Source organism: Arvicola amphibius, chromosome 7 (assembly GCF_903992535.2).
Source record: "Arvicola amphibius chromosome 7, mArvAmp1.2, whole genome shotgun sequence".
NCBI classification, from domain to species: Eukaryota; Metazoa; Chordata; class Mammalia; order Rodentia; family Cricetidae; genus Arvicola; species Arvicola amphibius.
Window position 1 is genome coordinate 32,376,251 of NC_052053.1, and position 24,514 is coordinate 32,400,764.

Consider the following 24,514-nt stretch of genomic DNA (forward strand, 5'->3'; position numbering starts at 1 on the left):
TAAAAATTTTTAAATATACTTGCCAAAAGATATAAAGTTGCATTTTGTGGTTCACATTGTTGCTTGCATTATATTGTATAAACTCCACTCTAAAAAGACTCCCAAATTCTAAAGCTCTCATCACAACAGATTGCCCCAGTCGATCTGCCCAGTCATTCCAAAACGTGAAGCATACATGCTCAGGTACTTATTTTGGAAAATCAGACTACTTGTTCTATAGAGAATTCTAATCTCATTTAAAGAAAAGTGAGCTCTTTTCCCATGAATATTATTAAGCTGCATACAGCAAAACAGCTCTGATTGTATGCCAAAGTGAAAACATCTATCAATCATATCATCTGATAATAAAAATTCCAAAACAATGTTTCAGCAAAGTAATAAGTATGAACATTTGAAGGAATACATCTGAAAATAAATGAAGCTACCGGGAACATCTCCAAAACAGTTACAAATTAGGTGGCAAATGCACTAATCAAAGGTATATAAACTACTCCACCTACCCACAAGTCGTCTTACCCAGGACTTTAAAGTACTCTCTTGACCTTTTCTTACTGATTTCTTTTTTACGTACTTAAAAATGTGACCCCAAGGTGAGATAACAGTTATGTCTAACTTAACAAAAGAAAAGGAAAACCACCGGAATGGCTCATAAACAGAATGTCCATCACTATATGTGCCGAATACACTTAACATGCCAGAAGTTAGAAGATTAAAGAAAAAAATCGTTCTAATTTTAGAAAGGATGACTGAAAATCTGACCTAGGCTCAGCTCAAGTGGATGACCTAAGGCCATGGCAGTCAACTCAACATCTACTATGGGCATTCTAGAAGCACTCTTCAAAGAAGAGGTAAAATCAGCAATGTCTGTAAATGTATAAGCCAAGAAATAGTGATGATAATTTGTCTGGGTTTGTAGAGATGGCAATGATAAGCCAAAATATCTGAAGAAAAAGTCTGCAGTCTGTAGCTATCAGAGAGAAAAAGAAATGAGAAGTACTAGGAAAACATGAAGCATGATACAGTGTATCATTACCAGGGCTTTAAATCAAACACACAACATGTAGAAGATTCAGTGAAAGCCTTTTCATTAATACATGGAAGCTTTTTACACTGAGGCATGTCTGGATTTTTAATTTGTCTATACATACTATGTTTAACGCTGAAGAGAAACTTTATAACTTGTTTTTGTTTTTTGTTTTTTTTTTTGTTTTTTTTTTGATTTTTCGAGACAGGGTTTCTCTGTGGCTTTGGAGCCTGTCCTGGAACTAGCTCTTGTAGACCAGGCTGGTCTCGAACTCACAGAGATCCGCCTGCCTCTGCCTCCCAAGTGCTAGGATTAAAGGCGTGCGCCACCACCGCCCAGCATAACTTGTTTTTTGATAGATGCAAAACTAAAGTGGGGCATATTTTAAGTTAGATATTGATGTAGTGGAATACACACATTAGACAATGTTTTCCCTGACTCAGAGGAAAGAAGAATTAGTACATGATCAATTTATCTGGTAGGTAAAATAACTTTTTTCCTTCACAAAGTATTGCCATATCTGTTATGAAAATAAACTTACAATTAAATATAGCACAGGCTGCAGAGGCACAAGGCTTAGATCTCATGTGAACAAACCGAAACACTCATGGATTCAGAGTCTCTGCACACTAACTCCTTCAGGTGGAACTTGGAAGAAACAATGCATAAATATTCAATATTTAGTGCCAACTTCAGCCTGGGTAACACACAAAGGAAATAGAGATTCCAGAGAATTACACAACAACACGGTCTCAAGACGCTCTAATAAGAAGAAATGAAAAATGTATGCTAAACTACTTCGGGTAAGATATGCTTTATTCAAGAAGGTGCAAATATGCAAAATTATATTAAAAGTAACGAAGAACAAAGAAAGATGACCACAAGACTATCAAAGGAAGAAAGAAGTCAGCAGTTAACCTGAAACTACAAAACATGAGAATGTTCATCAACAGACAGTTCTGATGGGAAAAGACGTTTTATGCGCCAGTTTTCTAATGCTTTCGTTGGTTTTAGTCTGAGTTTCTCAGTATCTCAACTCCTTCTCTGGACACTTTAATTCACCTGTCTCATATTCCTTCACATCTCCAACTCCACATGCCTCTCTCCATATCCCTCCTCTCCTACATCCACTAACCATCTTACCTATCCCAAAGACCAATATTCTTACAAAAGAAGCAAGGCAACGACATACCCTCTTCATCCTTGTCTACCATGTTAGGTCTAATCATTATAACACAAGCAACTGTATTCTTATTATCCATATCAAACATCCACGACCACTTTCCCATCTCCCTGAATTTTTACTCATTTTTCAAGGTTCACTGATAGCCCATTTTCTTTATGATGCTTCCCAAGCTACCTTGCCTCTTGATTTTTCATTGTCCTGGGTTTCCTACTTACTCAGCTAGTATTCAGCTGCCTTCTCATGCAATTCATCATTTAACTATAAACTATATTGTAACATTTACTGTTGATTTATATACAGAATTCTCTCTACAACTAGAGAATAGCAGACTCAAGCTTTCTGTTTTCTTTACAGTGACATAAGAAGCAGTATATCTCTTTTGAACGGCTCTTAATTTCATACACTATTCCCTGCTTTCCCCTAATCTTGTTTCATATAGTTCCCCAAATACATTCAATCCCTGGATTTCCTCCCACAAATCCAAAATACCATGTTTTAATACACCCACATATAACGGGGAGGGCCTTTACAAATCATAAATTGGATTCTACCTTTAGAAAAAAAGAAAAAGTAAGGATGAATGGTTACTTTTCTGCATAATGATATAAAATCAACTTTAACATTTTTTACAAATACCTTAGGGAAACACATGAAGAGCAAAACATGAAAATTTAAAGATTTCCTCAAGTCATTCTGGACATCCAATTACCAACCCAAAAGATAACAACTTTAGAAATTTCTCTAAGGGGGATAAAAATATGTGAATGTTAGTGTGCTCAAATATTAAAGAAAAAGAATATAAAAATACCAAATTAAATAATTATATCTCAGAAAGACCCTGAAAACTTTTTTAAGGATTAAAAAAGCAATGACAAGAAGAACTTATGTAGTCAAAATAGGTCTTATAATCTTTAGAAAAAAATATAACAAACTAGAAAGCATTAAAGCGTTTCACAAAAGAACAGGATTGTCTACATTTTAGATACTTCCCAAAATTACCAAACCTTTCCTCAAAAATTCAAAAGTTAAGCATTACTTCCCAGAGTAGAAATTCATAATGGCTGGATGCCCATTGCAACAGTAAGAAAAAAAACTTTTAAGAATGAAGATTCCACTAATTTGTACTCAAATTACTTCACCAACCCATCTTTCCATTGTAAGTTCTACTCACCTATCCAAAAGGAGTATTCAACATACTGTTTATACTATCACACATATCTAAAAGCTCTTACATTATGCTGCCTACTTTGCATAGAATGTTCTATGGAGAAATCCAATGACTTCTCCCAGGTCCAGCCAAATACCACAACCTCCATGTATTATTTTTTCATAATACAATGAACATGAACCAAACATGAACTCCACTGGCATTAAACCAGGTACCAAAGGTACAGAGATAAATCAGTAATAATTCCTACAGATGTCATGTGAAGAGAAAAATAGAAAAACATCAATGACACAGAATAATGAATGAGCAAAATGTACTGCACCCAAGAAAACAACCCTTAACAATTTACTAAGGAAGAACTGAGGGAGAAGGCAACTCAAGAAATACAAAGGACAGAATATGGAAGTAAATATCAAGTACATGGCAGAAGACACGTCATTGGGTTTTTGCAGCATTAAAGGACCAAAACAGGAAGAAGTAACTGACAGGAAGCGACCTTAGAAAAGGATAGTCCCTGGGGGGAAATACAATAGTCAGACAAACCAGAAAATTTCACCAGCATCATTTGTTGGCCACAAGAAGTCAATAAAGAGCGTTAGGTACATGAGAGGGTTTGGAGGGAAGACAGGAAAGAGAGAAAAAATGTAATTACAATTTTGAAAAAATTATCACAAAGGTTGAATGTTGTCAGAATCAAATTTGTCCATTTATAGAGGCCAGTTTTTACAAGTTTCACAATTTTTCCTAAAAAGAATGGAAGACTGGCTTTCTTTTTCTCAAACCTCCTTTCCCCTCTTATGCTGAACAGAGAAAGAGAAGTTCTGATAAGGTCAGACAAGGAAAGTGAGGGTGGAATACTGAGGATGGGAATGGAAACAGGTCCAGATCAGAGTAGAAGGTCAAATCTACAGCATTTAGTTATTGCTTAGGTTTGATAGTTAAAGAACAGTGAGGATGGTAGTTTCTGGCTTCATTTTAATTTTATCTTTTCTGTAAGCCTGCTCATGAGCATCCCTCAAGAAAACATTTTTAACCTAGCTTTCTTTTAGATCTTGAAAAGGACAGACCACAGCTGAATCTACCCTTATCTACATGTCATTCATCTCTTACAATGTGGTGTTTGTCTTCATTACTCCATAGAAGCATCTCCTGCTGAAGTTACCAACAATGTGCAAAGTTTAAAATCAACTAAAGTTACAAATAAATTGCCAAAGTAGCAGTGATTTTTATGTCTTGATTTCAAACTGTTGACTAACCCCTCTATCAAGATTTCTTATGAAACGATATTTAATACTGGACCCACCTTGGTCTTCTACACAAGCTCTTCCTTCTCCTCCATCCCCTGCTAATGCTGGTATTCTCCTGACTTTGGCCTTTGGTTGGTTTTTCATTCTTTCTGCTTAGCTTATTTATTTTATATATGTATATATATATAATACATGTAATGGCTGGACATTAAAGTAACTCTCTTCAGCTTGGACCTCCATCTATGATTTATTTGACACTCAGACAAACACAATATTAATGGATCTCTTCTAACGTGTCAATCTACTGCAAAAGGTTCACACTCACTAGCAAATCAAGCTTTTTGTAATCTGACCCTTACTTATCCATCCTCCAATCACTGCCTAATCACTATCTCATATATAATCATGATATAGGTCTCTTGAAGTACTTTCCTAAAACACGTAGCAATCACATACATACTCATATAAAATGTTTCCTTTGTCTTCCCTTAACTTCTTAAATCCCTTTTTGCTGCAAGTACCATCCCAACAAAGCAATGCCCCAGTCGTAACAAATCAAACTCAACAGTTTAAAAGTATCTGGTGTGTATATAATGAATGCCATGATATGCATGAGGGGCAAAATCTTGGAAAAGCTATACTTTAATACTGTAACCACTATTCCAAATGCACTATGTAGCAAGAATCAGAAAAAAAGGAAAATTGAGTATACATCACTGTCTGAGCCTTAGTCCACATCGTTTCCTTACAAGCACTGCTTTGAATAAGTAAGGAGTATTGAAAATGTTGTCTGCTCTCCTGTTCTCAGTCATCACTTTTCTTCTGGAGTGATGCTTGACACCACTTTGCAGGCATGACATTGACTGGTTATTCCCACCCCTGCCTAAGGCTCCCAGGATTTGAGGAAGTTGCTACACTAAGCTTTCTCACCACCAGGGAGCACTGACTCCAGGCTTGACAGGAAAAAAAAAAAAAACAAAACCCACAGCGAACCACTCTTTCCCTTTTTCACCTGGTGAATTTCTAGTCTTTTTTTTGGGGGGGGGGGGGGGAATCACTTCAAGCATTACTGATGGAAAGCACAAACAGATATTCTCCAAATTAAATGAGGCCATCTTTTCCTTCACTCTCTAACTGCTAGTTTACTAACCATTCTCCTCGAGTGAGGCTGTGAACTCTGTAGGGAAAAGATCATGCCTTATTCATGTTCATAGTATGAAATTTAATATATACTTAATGCTTACAAGATAACTAGTAAATACGTATGGAACTTAAGATATGGAACTCTGAGCCTCCACATTTAGTTAAAACTGAAGATGAGAAGTGACATTATTTCAGCAGAGGACAAGTAAAATAAAAATTGTATGACTAGTGATCTCTGGCAGGGGAAAAAATACAACACAAGAAAGATGGGGAGAATGAATGATAGGGTGGCAACCGACAATAGCCAGAAGATGGGAAGGCACTAAGGGAACAGGACAAACTCTTAAGGAATACAGACATCATCATCAAACTCAAAGAGAAGTCAAGTGAAATAAAGAAAAACACTCTTTAGATTAGGAATCATTAATCAACTAAACATCATTAATATTTGTGAGAATTGTTTGATGTTATCAGTAGGATAAAGAGAAAACAAAAAATACAGAGAGGATAAAGACTCTTAGACTCTTTCCCATTAATTTATTCAACAAATATTCATTGAGTTCCGAACACAAGGAATGCAATGACATACATAAGGACCACAATCCTTATCCTTAAGGGGTTTTTATTTAGTAGCATTAAATTCCAGAAGAAACATGGCAAAGAACTCAAAAGACTAAACCAAGGGGAATCTAAAATACAACTCTTACCTAGTGAAAGTCTTATTAAAAGGTAACTAAAGTACTAAATAGGAAGGAAGAGAGGGAGGGAGGGAGAGAGGGACAGAGGGAGGGAAGAAAATTTGAAGCATTGAAGGGTAAGATGGTTCAGTGGCTAAGAACACTTGTTGCCAGATACCATGTGTGCCTGGCTGGCCATAATGGTGATGGACTCCTATCCCTCTGGACTGTAGGCTCCGATTAAATGTTTCCTTCTTTCTATAAGCTGCCTTGGTCATGCTGTTTTTTTACAGCAATAGGAAAGTGAGAATACATAAACAAACACACACAAAACTATAAACAAAAAAATAATTACTGGATGCCAGAAATCTCTAATTTTAGTAATCAATGTATCTAATATTTATATCCTACACTCTCTGTTTTATAATGTAAGATTTAAAATTCTACATTCTTTAAATTTGATAAGCTGTACTGAATCTGGCAAAATAAAGGGGTACATAGTAGATACCTCTTAATTATTGGCTCCTGTCAATTATAACTAAATGAATACAGATTAGGTTTTCTATAAATTCAGTCATCTAAATTCAAATCAAATTGAACAAAGATTAATTGTCTCTAATATTCACATGTCAGCTTTTATTCATACTTACTAATCTAAAAAAAAGAAAAAAAAAAGGATTTTCCTCCAGTGTTCTTTATTTTATTTTACTTTCCTTAAGCTTAACTGACATTGTAAATTTAAAGTCCTTAAATTTGGGCAAACAGGGCATGTGTTACATCTTTTAAATCAATATACTTTTAATATAAATGAGGAGAAAACCAAATCCTAATAACAGAACCAGCATAAACAGTATCAAGAAAGCAATTAATGACCATAACTATTAAATGACTTTCCAAATAGGAGGTAAAAACAACACAAACTTGTTTTCCTACACAAGAAAATCCAATTCACTTCTCTGAATCAAGTCCATCTAAGAAGGCGCAGTGGCTGGAGAGATGGCTCAGTGATTAAGAGCACTGCCTGCTCTTCCTAAAGGTCCTGAGTTCAATTCCCAGCAACCACATGGTGGCTCACAACCATCTGTAATGAGGTCTGGTGCCCTCTTCTGGCCTGCAGACATACAGACAGAATATTGTATACATAATAAATAAATATTTTTTTTTAAAAAAGAAGATGCACTCACTTCTTAACACTCAAGCTCACTAATTACTCCAGTGGTAACCAGAGCAAATGAACACTGACCTGGTCCTGATCCTGGTTTACTGTAAAACCAAAAAGAACAACTTTTTCTCAGTCTTTACACAGCCGTACTTCCATCCCAGAAGTGGAGAAAGCTCTACTCTAGAGTCACAGGGACGATAACAGACCATCAACACCTCAGCTTGGTAACAGCATTGCTGGCTACATCATAGGTTTCAAGGGGGCCAGCAACAGCAGCTGCTCTTAAGATGGGAGCAGGAAGAGGAAACCTTGGTACAAGAGGTTGGAAGGAAGCAACACTGATCAAGAACCAGTAATTCATATTTTAATTCCTAATACGTATTTTAGAATATTTGATTCAATAAAAGCAATTAAATCCTTTAGTTTTAACTATCCCAGCTGTCCTGCTAGTTCAGTCTAAATCTCTGAGTCTCCGTTTCCTCATCTATGAAATGGGAATAATATCTATCTTCTAGGGTGGATGATTCATGCATGCAAATTAAAATCAAAACAAATCTTAGCCCACAGCATACTTCAAATGGTGGTTGTTGATGATAGTTTATAGAAATTATAATTATCAGCAATACTATTATTTTGAACCCAACAATATGGCTGGGCTGTGACATATCTTGAAAGTTGTAATTTTGACTAAGGAAATGTAATAACAAAATCAGGCACATGTGCATAAGACTGACCTATTAGAAAAACAATTCTAAACATTCCTTATCAAAAAACCAAAATGAGTGAGAAAAGTACTTCAGTAATCAAGGGCAAATTTTACATATAATTCCTTCTAACAATAACCAACACCTTTGAGTTTATGGCTGCCATCTTGCCAAACAATAGCAAAACATTTACCCTAAATTCAGAACTCACCATGGTGTGGCTTATTGCTGTATTTCTATTTCTGACTCCTCAGGTCCTAATCATGGTTTCTTCAAAGTGTGATACAAAGCAACCACTGCATAAATTCCTGAAAACATTTCTCCCACTAAGGCTGGAAATAGTAGGAGTGGATTAACCTCCAGTATATACTCTTTATAGAAGAACTCTGAACTTGAGTCAGGGCTATAGTTTTAGCCTCGCAGATAGACTAGTGATTTCAGACAAATTACATCATTTCAAGTCTGGACTAAACAAAGACACAAGATTTACTTCAAATAAACTCAGAATCAAACAGGCGCATAAGATCATTTTAAAAACTTAAATAGATAAAAGTTATTTTCCCAGAAATACTTGTATTAAAATCCTGAAAATTAAAACACAACTCACTTTTGGAAATGCCAGTTACTCTCCTAACAGATCCACTCCCCTTATCTGCAAAGGAAGTTCTGAGGCATTCACACTTGGAAATACTGAATGAAAAAAGTATTTCATTCTCTAAAGCTCTTGGTTTTTGTGTGAATACTACTACTAAATCACATACTTGAGAATGTGAATACTTTTCTCTAAAACTCAAATGATGTTATAGAATTAAATCAGAATCAAAGAAATATTACTAATAAAAAACACACACAAATATTATTTATGTTCTGAACAAAACAGGATAGCCAACCGCCAAAGTACAGTCTTTCAATAAATATACTGAAATGCCCTCAATGTTCAATTTTCGCTCATGTGTATTCAATAAACAGTTTAGACACTGCTTAGTAACAGCAAGCAGCATGAGCAATTAATATTTACTGAGTTACAATGCTACATTCACAAAATCATTGGAAGTTCATTATAGCAACTTACACTTCACAACAGTACATAAAGTGGGAAGAACCATCATCTCTATGTCTAGGTGAGAATCAGGCCATCTGCCTCTCCTGTTGTCAGGAAGCACTAAGCACTTGTTTTAAAGTGAATGAACCTTAAAGGACTTAGGGTAAGCATTAACCCAATTTAATAGCAGGCCCCTGTTCTACCTGCACCCACTTGTAAAGTGCCACCTCAGAACCGAGGCTATCTGGGTGGTCAGATGCCCTTCTACTTTATTTTCCCTCCTAATTCACTTTTTTAGTCAAAAACATGATTATATGACTCTGCCTCACCAATTTTCATCCTCAGTTCCCTGCTTTTTCTAGCATAAGTTCAGTAAGGGGCCAACCAAGAAAATACAAAATAAAGAGAGAAACAGAGGAAAGAGAAAAATAAAGGTACACTCTCTCCTCTGTCACATATTACTCTTGTAGAGTTTCTTTTCTTCCCACCTTACCAGTCACCTATTACTGAAGCTAATCTGTATCCCAGGAATCTGGTGAGCTGCCATGAACTGGCATGGCTTTTGTCCCCTAAAACACAAAGGTATTAAGGCATCTCTTTGGGCCTCTGCTGGGAAGCTTGTTGTCCGCATCATCCTGCATTCTCTTAGGTAAAAAGCTAACAGTCTCATAAGGAAGCTTATACAAGCAGCATACTGTAGAAAGCAAACAAGAGGATTCCTGTTTGGGAAAAAAAAAATCTCAAGATCAGTATCCCAAACTCTCCACATACAAGCTATGACAATACACTTGTCACTGCAACCTAATACACAGCTACAACTGATATTTCACAAAACATCTTCATTATGAGTGACTCTGATTATGGTCCAGAAAGATTATTTTCTTTCTTCTATTAATGTAACCATGCTACATGGATTTCAAGACGCTCCAATGAGCTGTTCCCTATAGTTTGAAAACTGCCTTGCATTATTTTCTCTCTCCAACTTTCTTCTCCCATTTTCTTCACCCCAGCCACATGCACAAAGCTCTTTTAAAACGTTACCATAGGGCCATACCAGATAACCCAGAACAGGTTTGAGGACACAAAGTCTAGGAGGCAGAAGAAAGATCAAGAAAGTCAGAAATTCTGATGATAATAATAAGGACACTGTCTCCTCATCTAAGAAGGAATACTACTAAATCCTCTCAGAGTCAGTGTTATTCTAAAGGATAAAGTTTTACAGTACTGTCAGAATACCAAATAGGTAAAATAGGAGTGTGGCTTGGTTTGAGGTGGTAGCCAACACATGTTGACAATAACTTTGTAAGTTCAGACTTAGTGGCTGCTTTTCCAGATGATGCGGGTATGATGCCCAGCACCCACATGGCAGCTCACAACCCTCTGTTAACTCCAATTCCAGGGGATCCAACACCCTCCCTCCTCTGGCCTCTGTTCTGGCTTCTGGAGGCACCAAGTCATGCATGTGGTGAAAAGACATACAGCAGGCAAACATCCACACACTTAAAATAGAGAATTGGTGGGGAAAGTAAAGAAAATGTGTCCTAGGTTCAAAAGAAAAATTTGTTTAGAAATAATGTATTTCTAATTGAGGGACATGGGCCACCCATAGGTGTCCAAGAGACTGGTAATCTACAGGTCAGATCCAGCTTGTGCCCTGGTTTCACTAGTCTCTGCACAATTTTATACTTTTAAACGGTTTTTAAAAATTGAAACAATTATTTTGTGACGTAAAAATTATAAGAAATTGAAATTTCACCATACACAAAGTCTTATTAGAATACATTCACAGTGGTTTATTTATGTCATATTTGTGAGTACTTCTGTTCTAAAATAGGTAGAGTTTAATAACTCTAAGAGACTGCTTTAAAATTTTACTATCTGGTCCCTTAATAAGAAAAGAAAACAAAAGAAACAACAAAAACAGTAATAAATAAATATTTACAGAGCCCTGTCCTAAACACCTGAAAGCACTAGCCACTCACCAATATTAAGCGTCTGTGTGTTAGCCACTGGGAACTGTATAGTGAGTAATGGTCCTCTTAGAGATTATGAAAACTAAGGGATGGGAAATTTAGAGAAATGGAAAGTGATTGGTAGGAACAATATGGCAAAAGATGAAGGTGGACAGGGTCACTGAGAGAAGTAAACGTTCCTTCCATAGTCGATACTAAATTGCTTACAGAATTAACATCTTTATTCATTGGCAGCTTACAGACAAATGTCTACTCATTAAGAATCATAAAATTCTAAATTAGAAGTTCTCTTATAGTAGTGTTTACAAATATCTGGTGGCCCAATTCAAAATATTACATTTTATGTATACTTTTACGTGTGAATGTGAGTTTCTGTGTGTAGTCTTAGATTTTCAATTAATCTTGTGAGTTGGCCACTACAAATTACACTTCAAAAGAAAAGCAACTGAGAAGTTCTAGAACTTCTCCAAGTCCACAGCACACTGCACATCATTGTAGAGATAGTCCTAACACCTATGTTTCCTTCCTGCCAAATGTCTTTTTTTAATACTAATTAGAGGATTGCATAATTAATTACTTTTGCTAAATTTCAAAATAAGGGAAGTTCTTACAGTTACCAAACAACATTTATGCCAACAATATTGTTTTTTATTTCTTTTAACTAGCCCTTATAGTGTACTATGCTCTAATGGCAAAACGATTCTATAGATGTAAAGGCAGGGCCATCAACTTCTGTTCTCTAGTTTAATGATCTGAGTTCCTTTCATGACATCGATACAAAGCTGTTAAGTATAAAAATGTCACTTAAATCAAGGTTGACAAATACATGTCATCAGTCTAAACAGAACTACAATTTTTGATTTGTGGATATTCTTGGGCTACAGTAAGAAAGCCTGTAGTAAGAGCTAAAGCTCAGCTTCACTAGCTCCATTAGAAATGAAGTCTGCCTACACTCCTGTAATCCTAATCTCTGCTTCACTTCAGCCTTCAGAACTGGGGCCAGCACACGTGTTCCCAGGTCTACCGTCCTAATGGAGGGTGCCACTTGATCATTTATTAGACCCCTGCAGTACTCCTAGTCTCCTATATTAACTGCCTCTATTATTTCTAGCTCTCTTGGCTAATAATTGTAAGTAGCAAATAATTCCCAATTCAACACCCAAACCAGGTTTATATAATTTTAAGGACTAAAGGAAAAAATAAGGTTATCACCAAATAAGATTTGTTACATAATCACTATGTAGAATAAAAGGATGGTGAGGGCAGCGACCACTTGACTTTAACCCTGGTAAAATGCCAGCCTCCTCTGGCTTCCTCACTCTTCCTCACTCCTGTGGAGGACAACAGGTTTTTCCTAGTCAAGGATGAGGATGCTGAACGTCTGTCCTAGGAAGAGCTGGTCTCCTTCCACCAAGCAAACCTGCCTCCATCCAATAGTACAGGCTAGAGATGTCTCCAAATAAAATACCAGACTCACCATCTAGTTAGAGGCTGTAGCCCTGAGTAAAACCATCAGCCTAAAGTACAATTTATTCTTTCACCATTTAAATGAGATCTTCATAACCTGAAAAGATAAATTTTGAAGTAAATAAATGTCTAAGAAGATAGATGTATACAAATTAAGACACAAAATGCACTTGCATTTTCCTCTGAGTCCTCAGCTTTGTCAATAAAACCATATACTACATGCTTGACATAGGAAGGAGGAGGCAATCTGAAAGGGGGGCATATGAAGAGAAGAGTAAGAATATAAAACAGCATACAGACAAAATCTAAAGACAGGAATATCACAAAAAATACAATAATCTAGCCTAGGTTTGATCATCTCTTTTGTGGGTTTGTCTGTTCAATGAGATGCTACATTGAAAGAACTCATATACATAGAAAGCCTGGATGATGGGTTTGGGTTTGGGTTTTGGTTTTAAGTAATACAAATTGGGGGAAGGGCGCCGTTAAAAGTACTGGTAGCTGGAGACTCCCCAGATTACACTATATGGGAACCTACTTACTGGTCTCTCTGCTCCTATACACTTCATCATACTTTCCAGACAAGTAAGAAAAATGCTAACATCTAAACCAAATCAGTTACTACTTAGACCTTTTTACTTCCCAGTATCCTCTGCGTTTCACTCTAACTCTGCCCCTGTGAGAGTCCTGTCCGATCTTACCCCTACCTCTTTCTGGAGTTCCTTCCTGAATTAAGTGTCTACTGAATTTCCACTTTGTGTCAGGAACTGTGCTATTTTCTGGGGTACTGTGAAGGAATGGAACCTTCTCCCATACTGAGAGCTTGCACTCTGGTAGTGGAATGTACAAATAACAAACAGGCAAAAAAAAAAAAAAAAAAGCCAAGGTAAATAATTAGAGACAGCAATGTGTTTGACACAGGCAAATAAAGTGTTAGGCTCTCAGCACCTCTTAATTTCTGATGGCACATACAGTAATATATAATTATTTAATTCATTTCACTCTATCTTTACCACAGGAGCTCCATAGGACATAATTATGCCTGTATTGTTCACTGCAGCATCTAACCACCTAGCACTGAAACACTATGTATCCACACTTAACTGTAAAATGAATAAGTTATCACTAGTATCCACTTTAATTTAGGAATAAATAAAATGGCATCTTGATGTTATTAAAGGTCAAAAAAGAGTTAATAGAAAAAGAATCTGAGTGGCATACTCTTTAAGTCCCAAATAAGCATATGTTTGGAATACTGATGTTTGCACAGTGGTGGTGGTACACACAGGGGAATCAGAGGCAGGTGGGTCTACAGAGCCAGTTCTAGGACAGCCAGAGTTACAGAGAGAATCCCTGTGAGGAGAAAAAAAAATTAGATGATAGATAGATAGATAGATAGATAGATAGATAGATAGATAGATAGATAGATAGACAGAAAGAAAGAAATGTTTTGTTTGGTGATAGTCTCCTGTAGCAGCTCAGGCTAGCCTCAAAGTCATTACTAAACCAAGTACTGACCTTGAGTTTCTGATCCTCCTGCCTACCTGGAGTAGATTATAAGCCTGCACCATGACTCTTATGTGGCACTAGGGAATTGAACTCAGGGTTCTATGCTTCATGGGTAAGCATTTTACCAGTTGAACAACAGCCCCTTCAAAATATTTATTTTTAAAATTCAAAAACCAGTAGGACAGAAGAGACAGTTCAATGGGTAACAGAGCTTGTTCGAGAAACTCAAGGCTATCCCACTAAATTCAGGAACACGACAAGGCTGTCCACTCTCTCCTTATCTCTTCAATATAGTACTTGAAGTTCTAGCAATAGCAATAAGACAACATAAGGGGATCAAGGGGATTCAATTTGGAAAGGAAGAAGTTAAACTTTCATTATTTGCAGATGATATGATAGTATACATAAGCGACCCCAAAAACTCCACCAAAGAACTCCTACAGCTGATAAACTCCTTCAGTAACGTGGCAGGTTACAAGATCAACTCCAAAAACTCAGTCGCCCTCCTATACACAAAGGATAAGGAAGCAGAGAGGGAAATCAGAGAAGTATCACCTTTCACAATAGCCACAAATAGCGTAAGATATCTGGGAGTATCTCTAACCAAGGAAGTGAAGGATTTATTTGACAAGAACTTTAAGTCTTTGAAGAAAGAAACTGAAGAGGATACCAGAAAATGGAAGGATCTCCCCTGCTCGTGGATTGGGAGGATCAACATAGTAAAAATGGCAATTCTACCAAAAGCAATCTATAGATTCAATGCAATCCCAATCAAGGTCCCATTAAAATTCTTCACAGAGATTGAGAGGACAATAATCAACTTTATATGGAAAAACAAGAAACCCAGGATAGCCAAAAAAATCTTATACAATAAAGGTTCTTCTGGAGGCATTACCATCCCTGACTTCAAACTCTATTACAAAGCTACAGTATTGAAAACAGCTTGGTATTGGCATAAAAACAGAGAAGTTGACCAATGGAATCGTATAGAAGACCCGGATCTTAAACCACAAACCTATGAACACCTGATTTTTGATAAAGGAGCCAAAAGTACACAATGGAAGAAAGAGGGCATCTTCAACAAATGGTGCTGGCATAACTGGATGTCAACCTGTAGAAGAATGAAAGTAGATCCATATCTATCACCATGCACAAAACTCAAGTCCAAATGGATTAAAGACCTCAATATTAATTTGAACACATTGAGCTTGATAGAGGAGAAAGTGGGAAGTACTCTACAACAAATGGGCACAGGGAACCGTTTCCTACGCATAACCCCAGCTGCACAGACTTTAAGGGCAACATTGAATAAATGGGACCTCCTGAAGTTGAGCAGCTTCTGTAAAGCATACAAGCAAAAGGGTCTGACACATGAGACTGCAAGTGCTACAACCTCCACACAGCAGGTGGGGTGGGCTGTAACAGACAGATCCTGAGAGCTCTCGGGCCAGACAGCATCTCTGAAAACTAACAGTGCACACCTGAGCCTCTGGGTCACTGTGGGACAAACCCACACAGTCTCAAAGCAAGAAAGATGACAGCAACACAGGAAGAAACACAAAGATCTACTCTGGCCTCTACATGCACACACACTAGCATGCCCATCCACACTCATAGAATTCTCCATACGCTCTCCACGGAGCACACACATATAAATCAAGTGAAAAAGCACTAACACTGTAGAGACAGAATCACAAAGATCAGTTCAAAACCATTCCCAGATACATAGTAAGTTTGAGGACAGTTTAGGCTATATGACTTTTTTTGTGTATACACACACACACACACACACACACACACACACACATATATATATATACCAACTATGCTTTTAAAACATAAATAGCTGGTACCTTAAAAAGACTTGAGAAGCCTTCCAAGTTTACTTTTGCATAAAAAGTTTGAAAATACCTAATATTTGAACATAGTTGTCCAAGAAAAGTATTTTAAATTCCATCATCAACTGAGATAGATTTACCTCCATATTTTGTTTTTATTTTTGTTTTTCTGAGACAGGGTTTGACTGTGTGGCTCAAGATGGCCTGCTACTATGTAACACAGGTGGACCTCAAACTCACTGCAATCTCCCCTACCTCAGACTATGCAACAAGGGGACTGTTTAGAACAAGAAAACCTGGTTTAAATATCAAAACAAAAACTGCATAACCAAAGGTTCTAGGGAATCCTAGCAACTCCTGGCACTCTATACTTACATTTCCTTTGGCTGTATCATTGTTAGAATATTATTTTGCTATAATTGCTCAGTAATTTGACTAAAAATTTAAAAATATCTCCCAAGAACTGAACCTATATTTTAAATATCTTAAACACTATGTCCTTCTAAAACTAGACTCAAAGATTACAAACATATGTTAATGTTATTCTGAAGCAGCTACTATGTTACAGAGTGTATTTCATTTAATACAACTTGGTTTATATATTTGAAAATATAATCTCAGAGTTTTAGAAACTTGCCAAGCTCTAATAACTCATCTATTCCCAGCCATCTTGGAATGTGTTAGATTACAAATGTGATGTACCGCCTAAAACTCATAAAGATGTGAGCAAAAGATTTCTTCTTCCTAATGGAAGTAGAGTAGAGGCAGAGTTTCACTCTGAAGCCTAAGCTGGCTCAGAACTCACTATGTAGCCTACACTGGCCTTACAATCATGGCAATCCTCCTGCCTCAACTTCACAAATTCTGGGATTACATGCGTGAACCACTACACTTGTAGTATTTGTTTTGGTTTGGTTTGGTTTGGTTTGTTTCTCTGTATAGCCTTGGCTATCCTGGAACTCACACTCTGTTGACCAGGCTGGGCTCAAACTCAAAGAGATCCTCCTGCCTCTGTCTCCTGAGTACTGGGATCAGAAACATGGGCCACTGCCAGACAAGTGGGGTTTTTTTTGTTTTATTTTGCTTTGTTTTTAGTTTTCAGTATCAATCTTATAAAAGATAAATTTTAGAATCAGTAGTCCTAACTAGGAATGAAGGCTTAAAATGTTTAAAGCTCCAGGCTTTGTAAGAGGCATATTTTATTATAATATATAAAGAGTTGACATGTTCTAAAGCAATCTGTCCCCACATGTGCAGCCAGTCCTTCCAGTTACTGTCTTCCAGCTTTGCATGTGCTTGTTTTAGCAACACTGGAAAATAAAGTTATACCCAGTAATAGTCTAGACAATTAGAGAAGAACTGTTTGAATCTCGGCCAGGGACAGATAGGCTTCAGGCATGAATAACACGTACAAACTTCATCACACACCTTAGTCTACTTGGGTACAACAGTAGTGCAGTAATGAAATGCCTCACAACAATTAAAAACATAATCTAGATAATCAATAAGAATACAACTGTAACTATTAGAAGGTAACTTATTTAAGCACCAACATTCGGAGCCATTAATGCTCAGAATCATTACTAGACAACACATAAAGATAGATCCATCAACGTCTCCCCTTGTAAATATCATTGCATTTTCTCATGGATTTTAGTACCCGTTTATTTTTCTAAATTTACATGTGTATCTTTATTCACATTTGCCATCTAAATCCATAGCCACCTAAGACACTTACTTAGCCATACAACATGTTTCTATTTACTTCTGGCGTGTTAGTTCTTTACTACTTGTTTTTAGTAATGCCTTCATCTAACTTCATCTTCACATTGGTCTGTACTCCACATACAAGGACCCGTATCATCCGCCCAGCCTCACCTCGGTTCCTACTCTTCCATCTGGATCTATGTCCTCAGTTGAGACTGAATCTCTCTAAGCGAGCAGATTCCTCAACACACCAATCCTTCCCTCGGATTAGGTCAGAAATCCCCCATCCCACCTTGTCTTCCAGTCATTCTCAAGTTCATGATCAAGTAACGCCTGTGTTTCTGAAGCTCTTCTGTGGCTTTTCCTTCACATTCCATAAATATCCTTTTAAATGTCCTTTTAAGACCTTGTATTCCCAGAATTATTTTTAAGAAAAAATATTTTGCTAGTGATTGTTTTGATATCCTAAAGTTTTGTTCACTTAACATTTTATTAGAATTTCAATTGTGTAGATTTCAAAAGATCTACACAATTTCTGCTAGAAGCATTCCCTGAGTGAAAAACTCTGAAATCTCCCAAATTCAAAATGGTGCTAAAACAGAATTAGACTAATTTAAACAACTGGGCCAGAGGAAAGAGAGTTCAGAAAGTCAAGTTCAAATTCTCCCCTGAACAGTCTGCTCTCCACCCCATGCACTGGCTCATAATCTCTGCTAGAGGTTAATTTTATGGCCATATTCTTCTGCACATGGGTTTCTGGTACGTTTTTCCATCTCCTTCAGACAACACAGGGCATAGGGAATGAGGGAATTGATGAACTAGATCAGTGTTTTAACAATTACAGTCTTTTAGTTGGTCACTGACTCAATGGAGCACACTCAACATTTTTTAAATGTAATTTATTTATTTATATGTATGGGTGTTTGGTCTGGATGTAAGTCTGTTTACCAAGTGCATGCCTGCTGCCCACAAAGGCCACAAGAGATTGTCAGATCACATAGGACTGTGAGCCACCATGTGGGTGCTGGGAATTGAATCTAGGTCCTCTGGTATATCAGCCAGTGCCCTTAACTGCTTAGACATCTCTCTAGCCCTAATACTTATCATTTTTAAAAATGAAACAGAATATAAATATAAGTATCCTTCCTATACACAGTAAGTAATTCATGAAGCCTTAATCTGACATACACATAGAGACACATGGGAACTAAGTCGTGATACAATGTATAAATCTCATTGTGGATTATAGTTTAAAAATTATGAACGTGACTGAACTTCAAGATATGGAAGCATCTTTTGAAATCTACACAATTGAAATTCTAATAAAATGTTAAGTGAACAAAACTTTAGGATATCAAAACAATCACTAGCAAATATTTTTTCTTAATAAGATGTCACTATTCCCAACTAATCCTAAGAATCAGAAAGCTTTAAGCAGCCATCTAACCTGAGTTCAGTACTTAATAACATAAAAGGAAATGCATGCACCAAACATGCAAAGACATTCCATTTCAATCACTAAACAAACATTTTCAGAGCACCTACTGTGCGCCAGGGTTGACACCTAGTTTAACCTGTGGTTAAAGGGAAACTCTTAAAAAATGTAAAAGCAATGTAAGCACTGTAGTTTAAAGAGGAAATGGGCAAGTGAACATTTGCAGCAATTACTGAAGCTAAGGTCACTCAGAAAGTGTAAGTGAACAAAAAGCTACTACCTCAATAGTGGTTAGGTGGCAGAGAAAATATTTCTAAGGATAACACTTCTCAGTCTTAAAAATTATAGGAGTTAGCCAGGTAAAGGAGGAAGAACAACACTCACAAACGCTCAAGGCACCACACTGAGTCTGCATGACTGGAGCACTGAACTCATGAGAAGGAAGACTAACGCCAACGTAGGAGAGCTTGCCAGGCCCTCCTGGAAAAAGAAGGTGGACCTCTGTGAGTTCAAGGCCAGTGGAAGCTACACAGTGAAACTTGTCTCAAAACAAACAACTAAATCCACTAGTGCTCACATGCCATTTCTTTATCAAACCACTCTCTAAAGTGGGCATCATTTATATCCCCATTTTGTAGGTAAGAAAAACAGGGCACAAGAAAATGAGGTCAAAGGTGAAGATGTGAACGCTGTATAAAAAACAAAGAAATCTAAGTATGGAATGCATAGCTTTAACCACTACACCAAGATTAGAAAAAGCAGGCAAATAAACAAATGATGAAGGCCCCTATATGCCACTATGCTAAGGTAACTAAGTCAGTGAAAGATTTTAAGCAAGAATGGCATTCATTCATTCATTGTTTTTTAAAGACAGGTTCTTACTATGTAAACCAAGCCAGCTTGGAACTTGCTGAAATATCCTTGCTTCTGTCTACTCTGTGATAGGACTACAGGCATATATACTATATATCCAGCCTCAAATTTCTTTCTTAATGAGAATAATTGGGGGGGGGTAAGTAGTAGCTTGGGGAAAAAGACATAACTAGCATAACTAGCTAGTCTTGTTTGACAAGATGTTAGAGTTTAGGTAGGAAAGCCTGAGAGACGAGCTAGCACCAGAACCCAAGTTTAACCACAAAGACATTTTTGTTCACTAAGCATAAAAATCTCTCAAATTTTTTTCCTAGGCCGACCATTCTATCAGTTCAAAAATTTCAACCTCAGAAAAGAACATAATTCTTTCAAGTCCCTGTATTACACAAAGCATAAGTACTAGATGCACAGATATCCATGAAAGTGACTAAGGAATCTGGTCAAGAATGACAGAATGTCAACTGCTATCTACAATAGTTTTCTTGCCTTCTTCCTCTATACTCTATTCCTGGAACTTTCATCTTCAATAGTCAATTTTAAATCAATGTTCTGTCTAGACATGACTGTTATAACCTAACAGAATTAAATCTACCGCAGAGGAAGTCTAATATGGGCCCATCAGTGGCAATAAATCCACTCACAGGTCTAGTCAAATCTTGGCTTAAACAGACAATGAATGAATAACAATAAAAGATTTTTCAAAGGCAGTGAAGAGTTAAGGAAAACTTTGAATATGAAAAAGAAAGTAAGAACAATCTGAAATTCAAATCATTTGACTCGAAGTCAAAACCAGGGAGGGACACTATGTATTATGTGTATATGTATTATCCATACATGATAGTCCAAAATGCAGCAAATGAAAACACAGTGGGGAAAGACCAGGAAGGAGCTGGAGAGACAGCTCAACAGTAAAGAGCACTGGCTGCTTTTCCAGGGACCATTGTTCCATTCCTAGCACCCACATAAAGCCAACAGCTTGTCTGTAACTCCAACTCATGCACACATACCCACATGCAGACACATATCAATATATAATTAAAAATAACAAAAATAATTTTTTCAAAAGACTAGCCTCAAACATTCTAGATTCTCTTCTGAATGGTGTAATACTACATATTTTAAGAGTGTCACTGTGATTCTCATTTTGCCTAGCTAGATTAACTTGCTTAACCTAGAGTTCAAAACCAGGTATTTATCAATTACAATCAGGATTTAACCTTAAAAAGGACAAAGGTCTTTAAGTTAAGGGACCATAGAATAGTACTTGGTGTGTCCTAAATGAGCAATCATAACTAAAAGCCAGCTAATTACTTAAAAAAAATGATACACTCAAGAAGTCATTTTTAAAATGTTAAAGTTAGGTATACAAGAAATACCCTTGGAATCATTCAGGGAATGCATTTATTATATCTGCATGATATAAACCTTTCAAGCACCAAGTTTAGCACACACAGCCCAAAGCCATGCAGCTCTGGGATGTCAATAAGGATAAAAAGGAAAGATCCTAAGAGGTGAGTATTATGAAAGAGAATACCAGATCAAAAACAAATATAGCTCAACTTGCTGCCATGACCACTTATTGGTCATGTCCATGAGCATCAGTCTTCATGAATAGTCAGCAAAACACTGTAAAGGAAGAATATTAGGGTGAAACAATACATACAACTAGAACTTATTTTCCTAATTCAATCATTCTAAATTTAAAAGACAATGAAAACTCTAACAGAGTCACCTGGAGATCACCAACCTCCTGCACTAGTAACACTTAGATGACTGACTTATTTAATAGGAGGGAGCCCAAGCTCTTTAACTAACATAATGAGGCTTTTCTGTAAAAAATGTATTTATTTACATATATGAGAACGCTGTCTTCCTATAATTCTACATGACAGAAGAGGGCATCATATCCCATTATAGATGGTTTGGAGCTACCATGTGGTTGCTGGGAACTGAACTCAGGACCTCTGGAAGAGCAACTAGTGCTCTTAACCATGAGCTATCTTTCCAGCCCATTCCTCATATTAATGCTTTTAAAGCTTAAGAATTAAAAAAAAAATGGTTTCTCAATCTGAGCATTGCTGACATTTTGAGCTCCATAACTCTTGGTTGTGGTAGCCGTCCTGTACAGTATCCTGTCCTGTCTTCTACCCACTAGGTGCCAGTAGCATCCCCTCCCCAGTTTTGACAAAAATTTCTCCAGACGTCTCCGGCAAGAGATGAAAATCACTCCACCATGAGAAACACTAGCTCAGATCAGAAACAGAAAAAAATTCAAAATGGGAAGAGAGAGGGAAAACTTGTTTTGGTTTTTCATCTGGTCTGTATGTTTTGGATTTGATCACATACATGTAAGAGTTTTCTGCCTTTAAGAAACAAAGCACTGGGGCTGGAGGCATGACTTGGCACTTAAGAGTACCAGCATTCAGTTCCCAGCACCCATATAGGCAGCTCAGAACTACTTCCAGGGGATTTAACACCTCTGACCACCATGCATTCAATTCCACATACCCACATGCAGACATACACCTACACATAATTAAGACTAGAATCTCCCCCCAAGAGAGAGAGGGGGGGAGGGAGGGAGGGAGGGAGGGAGGGAGGGAGGGAGGGAGGGAGGGAGGGAGGGAGGGAGGAAGTATTTACTACCTATCACTTGCTAGCCAACATTCAGAAGTCCTGGGCTGTCCTATCCGCTCTCCTTCCAGCCACACAGTGATAACTAGCTATCAATACTCTATTTCTGATATTCTTTCTTGAGTATACTGACCATGCTGTTCCCAGTTCACACACAATCCAAAAGAATCCTCAACTTGAGGGTCACTCAAATACCACAGGAACTTTAGCACCCTAGGTGGAATAAACCTCAATACTGGGCAACAACTGGGCAACGTTAAACTCATCCTCACATTTTAACAAATTGTGAGAAAAGACGCAAATTAACCATGATGTTTCAAAAAGTAAGAAGCAGATTTGTGTTTTGAAACAGACTCTGAAGAAGGATAAAGAGGAATAAAAAAATTAAAAATCATAGGGAATCTGAAGGCATTCCAGGATGAGGGCAAAACTTGAAATGTTTCTCCTGGAATGAGAGCAAGAAGGAAATTATACACTTGGCCATATCCTACAGGAATAGTCTGCATAATCAGTCTCCACAGTACATACCATGGGATAGAAGCTGAAAAAAACCAGACCACAAAACACACACACAAAAAAAAAAAAAAAAAAAAAAAAAAAAAAAACCAGCAAGGATCTGTCTTTCCTGAACACCTAGAATAAACACGTTCCTTACTACTGTTTCCCATTTGATTTTAAAGTCAGATACTCAGAAACAAACTGGTAATTTAGTAAATTACTTAATTCTAATAAAAATAGCCACCCTCTGCTTCCAGTGCCAGATTACACATTACACAGAAAAATCAATTAGAAAACACACACACACACACACACACACACACACACTTTTTCAGAGTGCATTTGCCTTGTAACAAAGTCCTTTTTTAAAGACATATCAGACATTTTAAGCAAAACAAAACAAACAAAACAAAAAAGCCTTAATGTATCAGTATGGAGTATAGCTTTTTAAATTATTTCAATGGATTACCTATATGTTCTGTAACAACAAAACCACTCTATTTCAAAATTTTCACTATTAACCTGCAAGCCCAGAGAATATAATAGTGATCGGAACTACTGCTCAATTCTTACTCCCAAGGCAAGCAGAGGAAGCTGTAAGATCTGTAGTGTCAGCCTGCTTTCGCGTGAGTGATACCTTGGGGCTGCTCAAGAATCACCGCCTTCATCAATTAATGAGACTCAGGTGGGTTTGGGAAAGAATAATGTCTACAGTCCCTTGATCAGTGGCCATGATGCCCCTCCTCCTCGAGGGCAGATCAGAAAAAAAAAAGGAGCTCTGCCCTGGAGTTCACCAGCCAGACACAGAGGGTCAGGGGGAAGAAAGAGTATGATGGGAGTGAGAAACTACAGGGTTAAGTCATTTCACAAAAGCAAGATGTTTAACATTATCAAAGCCTTCATCCGTTTCAGACACCATTGTTTAGCTTGCTCTCCAAACCGAGCACAAAAAGAACTGTCCGCCTGCCTTAAGCATGTTCCTCCTTCCATTTAAACAGACATGATTCTTTTGGTTAATCTCTGGCAATGATCGCCATTTCACAACACATTCAGCCCACCCGGAACTGATCAATACCACTACAGACATAAGACTAGACTTTATCCATTTATTAACCACAAGGAAATGTACCATTCAGCAAAATTCTATACATTACAAAAGATTCTATTAAAAGGGGGGGTGGGGTGGAGAAGACGGACACACACACACACACACACAACAGAGAGGTA

At 37.2% G+C, this 24,514-nt stretch overlaps 1 protein-coding gene across 2 annotated transcripts in view; it reads right to left on the minus strand.

Annotated features, from left to right (window-relative positions):
* Positions 1 to 24,514, minus strand: part of Acvr2a (activin A receptor type 2A) — a 79,801-nt gene that overhangs the window by 54,012 nt on the left and 1,275 nt on the right. Inside the window, exon 1 of one of the 2 annotated variants that reach the window (XM_038335687.2) lies at positions 12,804 to 12,830. The exons of the other annotated variant lie outside the window; for it this stretch is intronic. The gene's annotated coding sequence lies outside the window, so the exon portion shown is untranslated. Of the gene's footprint in view, positions 1 to 12,803; positions 12,831 to 24,514 lie in introns of those variants that run through there. 2 annotated transcript variants of the gene reach the window in all.